Source organism: Monodon monoceros, unplaced genomic scaffold (assembly GCF_005190385.1).
Source record: "Monodon monoceros isolate NGI ecotype Baffin Bay Population unplaced genomic scaffold, NGI_Narwhal_1 Super_Scaffold_5, whole genome shotgun sequence".
Lineage (NCBI taxonomy): Eukaryota > Metazoa > Chordata > Mammalia > Artiodactyla > Monodontidae > Monodon > Monodon monoceros.
In genome coordinates this window covers 82,970,552-82,978,920 of record NW_021703782.1, presented here as the reverse complement: position 1 = coordinate 82,978,920, position 8,369 = coordinate 82,970,552, and the positions used below count along the sequence as shown (strand labels likewise).

The window sequence follows — 8,369 nt, the reverse complement described above, 5'->3', positions numbered from 1 at the left end:
CCCCGGCACAGAAGTAAGCGCCTTCTCTTTAGTAACGCTTGGGGACCCGGCGGCCGCTCAGATCTCCAGGTGTCCCGAGGCCTCGCTGACGCCGGAGAGGGTGCCCCTGCTTTTTTCCGTTTGTTGGCCGTTGCTGCTAAGACCTGCTTTTTCTACTGAGACGAAGTGCCTGTTTACTTAAAGTGCCTGTTTTTTTTTTGCGTGTTATTGGTTCTAACGAGACTCAATGGGTTCTCCTTAGATTGCCGATTGGCTGATGGCCCCGTCAATCTCCAGGGGAAAGAACTAGTTTTCAGACACCTGGGGAAAGTATTACTTCTAGCCCCTTGCTGAAATGAAGGGTTCTGGAGAAAAACCAAGAGATTAGGTAGGTTTCGGAGCTTGTAGACTTTTCTTACAGGGAAATGTATAAAAGCTCTGTCTACACATTAGAGTCACTCGGGGAGTTCTGTACCCTCTAGGGTAGGGCCTGAGTATCCACACTTTTTTAAAAAGCATTTCCCCAGCCCTCCCGCACCCGCACGAGATTCTAATGTGCAAACGGGATTGACAGTTGCTTTTGTGCTTCTTTTGAAGCAGAAATTGCTTCAAAATCAATAAGTAGTTTCTGATCTCAACAGCCTATTTTAAGCTAATTAAGCATTGATTTTTATAGTTAATAACAAACTGCTATTTCCCGCTCAATTAAACTAAATGTGTTTTAATGATAGGTAATCAATCTAATGTATTGATAAAAAGCTGTATGCCTCGCAGAGCTATGAAAAACTACCTAATAACGTCAGAACGTAAACAATGGGATACAAGTGTTCACTGTTCCTGGTACTATCACACTTTGCCTAGCCTAGAAAGAAGTAACTGGCTCCAAATGGACTTTACGTTTTGTTAGGTGAAGCAGAAGCCTGAGAACCGTGTTTGGGGACCACCACGGAAAAGCATTGTATGAAATAATGACACTCTCTGACTTCCCTCCTTTGGCTGCTCTGCTCTGCTCTGCTCTCGGCAACCCTTGCATCCACAGAGCCACTGAACGGCAAGCAATGATTCTAGCCCAACGTTTGTAAACTTGAGGTTCACAGGCTGTATGTGGCCAACAGGTATGCTTTGCTTATTTTGGACGGTATCGGCTGCCTTCTATGGTTAAAAACAAAAACTGACTTAGTTGCCAACGTTTAAAATAAGATATTTTACATAAAAATCCAGATTACCAACTTCTCTTGAAAATGTTGAAGATCTAGTAGCACTGGGTTTATATTCTTGCATGGCCACATTGCCTAGAATTGGGTTGTTCTTTTATTCCTGTTTGCTGTGATCACCACTATTCATTATCGATTCCCTGACACTAGTTGAATTTCATTTGAACATTATCACCTGTGTGTTGCATTGTGCTAAGTCAATCCCTGATACTAAGTGAACGTTGTTGATTGCCTGCTCAGCATCCATTTCCCCTCTCACCTTCTTAATAGAGCACAACCAGGATTTTATTCATATGATTAGTTATATCCATTTAGACCCCTTCATTCTATATGTCTTGAAAGAAGCTGACTTCACTTCCATCTCCAAGGATTGTCTTAATTTAAATAGTAAGTCCCATTCCCCAAGCCAAAATCCTAGTCTAAACAGTGGATAGTTTAATCAGGGTGAATTGCTTGGAATACTAAGGCTGAAGCAGTTTACTTATCTTCTGAATTTCTTGTGAGGCCTGAAACTGTTGGAGCCTTCTTGCTACCCGGCTTGATAATGAAACCAACACAGAGATGAAAAAGAATCTCAGGGATGTTAAATAACAAAACTCTGAGTAAATATTAAAGATCTAATTAGCTTATTGAACGATTCATGAATTGGGCAGCATCCCACTTAGCAAGTAGAGGGGAGCTCTGAAAGGCTATAGAAAGGGAGAGGTTTTTAAACGTAAGACAAGGAAGGCAAAAACAAAACAAAACATAAAGATTATTTCAGGCTTAGATAATCTATCTATATGGGATGAAGGGGATCTATGTGCCAGGTTACCTCATCTTCCTTTTGGAGGATGGAAAGGATTACCTCATTGGTACTGACTGGAAAATTCCACACTGACCAGTTAGGATTACATTCTTGGAGAAGGTTGTAACTGCAGTAAGGTCAGGTATTAAGTCTTCCTTTTAGCACAGGTGACTCCATTTTGGGCCTGTTATTTCTTTTTTAACAGGGAATAGGCACCAGATCAACTCAGCTAGGACACCCCTACTCCACCCACACTTCAGAGTGCTGGAGAAGATATTGAGAAGAAAGCAGACCTTTATAGAACCTTTCAATTCTCACCATGTAGATAACCAGATTCTCCAGCTACTGGTGAGATCTATCTTTTCCAAAAGCCACAGTCATCTGACACCTTCCCAATAGCCTGTCCTGATCCAAAGAGATAGCCTAACCCTAGAGATTTGGGAAAATGGAATAGATGAAATGGAGGATGGCAGAGACCTCTTTCATTGACCATGTTTCCAGTTTCTGATCAGCTACCACATGTTCACGATCGTAATCAAGAGAAAAAAAGAATAACCCTGGAAAAATAATTTTGGCCCCCACTACTAAATGGCAGAACGTTTGCTGTGCTATAAGAATACTTGCTATTTTATACCACTTGTCTTCGAAAGTTCTAATTGCTTGTATCAACAACATTATAATTTAAGTAATATGGTAATAGTCCTTTTTTTAAAGGAGCAAACAGAGCCATAAAGATTGCAAGTGATTTTTCCTAGTTGATGAATATTTCTCAAAGGACCCAAGTCTTAGACTTGCTGCCTGTCTTCGTTAAATATACAGTTCTGCACCAGGTGGCAGCAGGCAACATGCTTCCACCCCCAGTTCCTCTTGTAAAACTTTGCTTGCAGAGAGTACTGTACTTACATCAGGGTGGGGGTACAGAGCATAATTACAAAGGTGAGTTTTGGAATTTTCATTTCCAGCAGCACAGTATTTGTCACACTGGGCAAATATGAACTTAGGTTTTCATGGCCTGGAAGGGCAAGGTGGGGCAGGAGACAAAGCCCAGGAACTATCAAGGTTGGGTGCCTATTACAGGCCCCTCCCCAAAAGAGTAAACTAGATATAACTCTTCTAACATCCAAGGGACTGAAAGAAAATTGTCTGTCTCAAACCTTCATATAAAGGTTTTTGCTGATTGATCAGGAATTCCAGGAGGCACTCAGAAAGAATTTCAAAGAATGCAGAGGGGTGAAGGAAGGATACATAAAGGCCATGGGCAAAGCCAAATAGGAACAAGAGATTGTTCCTTATCGGAGTCTTCAGGAAATAGACTCTAAGATGGAGATTTGTGTGTGCAAGAGGTTTAATACCTAAGGGAAGTAAAGGAAGCAGGACTGGGGAGAAGGAGAAGTTGGACTGTGTTGTTTTCACAACAAAGGCCTCTACTGGTAGGATGGGTAGCTCTAGAACTGGGAAAGCCTTTCAGAGTTGCCCTGAATTGAGGCAAGGAGGCCAGGGTTTTATACCCCTACATCAATCAGTCATTGGATGTGGATATTGGGTGGCCTGGGGAAGGGGGCAGGAGCTTGAACGAGGTGGCTTCCTTCAGCCAAGGGCAAACTCTGGAGGGGAACTCAACTCACTGCTGTCAACGTCCAACATTCCCAGCAGCTGGGGAAAGTGAGTTCTTCAGTTCTAAAGAGGGGTGGGGAAGATGTTGGCAGCACACCATGGCATCCACTGGTTGAGCACAGGATGGGGTAATCAGTGCTGGAGGTCCTAGAGCTATGAGAGATGAAAGAATGTCACTTTAGTCTTCTAAGAGACACAGAGGTTGGGGGCTCCCACTTCTGCAAGCCTTTCTGCAAAAGAAAGTGTGGTGTCTTTGCTGAAAAGTGGTCTAACTCCTAGCATATAGGTACTTCCTTGATCCCAGCAGATGATGGTTTGTATGGAGATTATTATATTTTACTCTGAAATTATGGCTCTGTTTTTATTCCTGCAGAGATAAAAATGGAAGAAGAGCGCATTTCCCAACACTTCCAATAACCCAGTGCTATGGACTGAACTGTGCACCCCTCAAACTCCTAGTGTGATGGTATGTGTCCCCCAGTGTGATGGTATTTGGAGATGGGGCCTACGGCAGGAGCAGGGAATCAAAACCATCTGTAAACTTTACAAACAAAATTCCATTGAGATTTTGGTATAATGCATTACATTTATAGACTAATTTAGGGAGAAATGAACATCTTCTAGTATTTATTTTTCTCAACCAGGAACATATCATATCTCTCCATTTTCTCAAGTCTTCCTTTATGTTTCAGTAAAATTTCATGGTTTTCTTCTTATAACTCTTTCACATTACTTATTAGGTTTATATCTAGGTAGTCCATATGTTTTGCTACTATTGAGAATAAGACTTTTTAAATTATATTTTCCAATTGTTTATAAGTGCTGTATAGGACAGTGCTATATTATATATGTATATGTGTGTGTATGTATGCATATACATATATATACACACACACATATATATATACGTATATATAGCTTTTGACTTATTATGTTACAAAACTCTCTTGTTGATTCTCTTGGATTCCTTTTCCTTTTTTTGGGTGGAGAACAGCCATATAATCTGCAAATAATAATAGTTGTCTTACTTCCTTTTCAATATGTATACTCCTTTTATCCCTTTTCTTATCTCATTATGTTTTGAAGAGAATGATGATACTGAAGATTCCCTCCCTCATGCTTTTTTTCCCCACCACATGTATTTTCCCACCATGTTTGTTTTCAGTCCATGCCAATCACCTTACATACTGTCTTTCAGAAGTTGACAGCTGAATTTGCTTGTGTGATGTGACCCTCATTTATTAATCAACATGCCCCATCTGGGTCACCCATCTAAATCATATCTGTCTTTTAAGGCCCAATTCAAATCTCTATTCCTTTGATTAAGACTTTCCAGATCATGTCCCAGACTCTTGCTGCCGAAACTCACCAACTCTGACAATGAAGGTAGTGTTAAAACTTGAAATGCAATGCAAGAAGGAGGCATCCCCTAAGGAAGGCTGGCTGGTTAGCATAAAGATATCTCTCCAGGTGGTATGTAGGTGAAGTCACCTTATTTCCTATTCTGGGGCAAACACAAAACTGATTAGAGTTTTAGGACCCCCAAAGGTGATCAGGGAGTAAAGAAAACACTCATCCAAACTTCTATGTAATGTTCTAACAAAAATGCCCTTTTGTTAATTATTTCAACAAGACAAGAATTTTTATTCTCTGGCTATTAATTTCTCTTCTTGTAGCTGGTGTGTGCTTGAAGCCACATTTATAGATAATCAGAAGGCTACTTTGTGAACCTGGAATGAAAACAAGCAGGATTAGATGTATTATTTTTACAGTACATATCAAGAATGGCTGGCTAAATAATGATACAGCTTCACAATGGAAAACATATCTAAATTTATAGTGCTAATATGAAACACCATGACAATATGAATAGTATGCTCTCATTTTCATGAAAAAAAAATTAAACCATATTTATAATTAAAATTTACTAAAAGAGTAGAATTTAAATGTTCTCACCACCCCCAAAAAATTTTTTTTATAATGCAATAATCATTATCCCAGCCCAGGGTAATTGTGCTTGCTTGTTCAGTTCAACCCCTCTAAGCACAAATTTGGGGCAGTCAGGTTTCCAGGCACAACTCCCCGTCCCCACCCTTGGAGTTTATAGGAAGCTCAAGAGAATCCACATGGACAGAGGTCAGGCATCTTCCCCAATGCGCAGTCAAGAGTTATGAGATGGATCATTGAACTCCAAAGAATCTATACCATACCATATTCACATTTTGGGTAGGATCTTAATTTCAGCAAAACGACATCAAGTGTCACATCAAATGTTGCTCAGGTGAAGCTTATTTGACTTTATATTGAATTTGTAAACATGTTTTGGTTTTATAGCTTAAGCATAAGGCATTTATACCATGATTATGTTGATATATTTTTACCAAACATTATAATAAAAATAATTTACGTAAGCACTAGGTGGTCCATGAGAAGTTTATTTTCCTTTAGACAGGAATCTGTACATCACTTAAGTTTGAAAAATACTATTTATTAATTGTATATATATGTCTTGTGTGGTTCATGATTATTACTTATTTCTAGTCTTTTTCATTCTCTGTCTTTTAAATTATTCTGAGATCAATAAAGGAGAATTGATATCAATATAACTAGCATAGTATATCAATTTAAATATTCATTGATTCTAACAGACTACATGTATTAAGATGTTACTCACATTCATTTGGATATATTCAGTTACGAATTTCTGGGGCTTGAAGCCATGTGGCCAAACTTAGCTGAAAGGAGATCTTGTAGTAGTAGTATCAATATATGGCCAGTACCCCATGGATGTTTAGAATCTTGCCTTATTGGCACTCCTTCTCCAGCTCAGAGGAAGAATAAGGCTGACAACACTGATGACTAACTCCGTTACAGTTACTACAGAGTTGTGAAGTCAGCCAAGACTCCCTCCAGCATCCCAGCTCTTGTAAAGTCCTCAAAGCTGTGTTCCTACTCCCGTCACCTCCGTGATACCTCAGCCAACGCTCTTCTCTCTTCTTCTCAGAACATCAGGAAACAGTCTGACCTTGCACATGCACATACTGACTATAGTGAATTTAAGCTGATGTGTTACCTGTCACAAGTGACTCATTCACATTTGCAGTTTGCTTGATCTTTACTGTGGGATGATGATAATATTTCCTGTTGGAGACATTTATAAAGCAGGAGACACATGATCTTATTTGGAGCAGGTGGGAGAGAGTTCAGATGACATCCCTTCCCTATTCTTCCTCCCAAGCATAGTCTGGTAGGTAACCTTTCCCCTTCATATGGATTAAGCTGTTATGCCTTACTTATTGAACTAAAACCTCTGTGAACAAAGAAAGAACAAAGGGTGTCACTTATCATCCAGTTATACAAAGGGTTAAGTCAAAACCCACTGCAGTTGCCCAACAACAGTGCACCCTGAAGGGAATCAAGATGGAAAAACAGGATGAAGCATTTTGTGCTTTGGAATGGGTCCCTGCATAGTTAAGATACGTATCTGAGGAAGAATTTCAAGGATCCCAGGTTCTTGCATCTTCCCATACACAGAAAAGCACTAAATTCATTAACTTGAGATATCTTTTCTTTGTGATTAGCAGTAATCTTTTACAAAGATATGTGCTTGACTACATGTATTTCCTAGCCCCCCAAATTTATATATATGCTGGCTCCTCCCCTACCTCTTTGGAGCCGTTCCTCAGAGCTGCTGCCCAGCCTCTCATCCTCAGTAAGTTCCCTCAGTAAAACTGAAACAATTTTTAGATTGTCTGTTTTTCTTTCAGTCGACAGTTTGGGTGACCATGAAGGGAACTGAGCAGATTCTCTCCTTCAACTGAGCTCTATGAGGATCCAGAGCCTTGGTACCAGGAAGGGCCCCTTGTACCCATCTACCTCCTCAGGGAGTCCAGACACCTGGGTATATCTCTCCTGGGTCTCAGACCTCCCATATTGGTTGATAATCCTGAGTTTTATCTGGTGGTTGATAAACTCCTTGCTGTAAGGAGTAGGGTTTCCTTGAACTTTAGGCTGTTCAGGAAAGAGGTACCCTCTTTGGTTTGTTGACCAGTGAGAGAATTCTCTTTGGTCTCTACCATCTGAAAGGTATGCATATGGTGTACATTTGGCAGCCAATCAAATACACTGGGATTCCAGACAGTCTTTGGCCATGCCAGCTCTCAGGAAAATTTGTCATAAGGGGTCCCAGTCCACAAGGGACCCTTTGTCATTTCAATCTTCATTGCATCCACCTGTACAAAAAAGACCTTTTACTTTCCAGACTTTTTTTGAAGGGGAGTAAACTTTCTAGATCTTGTAAGGGCTACATCCTTTGCACTCTCTTGTGGGGACACCTCTTGTGTGTTGTTGATTTGAGTTGCTATTAAGATCCTCTGGATGAGGGATGCTTTAAATTGGGATGCTTATAAATTTAAATTAATAAACTTCTAAACTGGAAAATTTTTAGAGAGCTCTCATCATAAATAACTGTTTATTGGTACCTATGTTAAGACCAAATTAAAAGGTGGATACAAAGACAAAATGGCTAACCTTAGGAACTCCCTTATTTTAAACAAACAAAATGGTTTGGGAAGACTTATTGAAATTGTGATCTCACCTTCCCCTCAATGGGTCTTACATATGTTAATAAAAATATTAAGTTAATGCTAATTAGGTTAGTTAACAAGGGAATAAAAAGCTGAGAGGAAAGTCAAGAGACTCTTCCCAACAAGGTGGAAAATTTTAAGAGGACTTGTCCCAGCAGAATGGAAGTCTTTAGATGGCCATTAAGAAGT

At 39.9% G+C, this 8,369-nt stretch overlaps 1 long non-coding RNA gene across 1 annotated transcript; it reads left to right on the top strand.

Moving 5' to 3' along the window:
* Positions 1-62: 62 nt before the first annotated feature.
* Positions 63-4,195, top strand: LOC114883604. Its single transcript, XR_003790628.1, has 3 exons — positions 63-367; positions 887-1,094; positions 3,968-4,195. It is a non-coding gene; the product is annotated as an uncharacterized LOC114883604 (long non-coding RNA).
* The last annotated feature ends 4,174 nt before the right edge of the window (positions 4,196-8,369 follow it).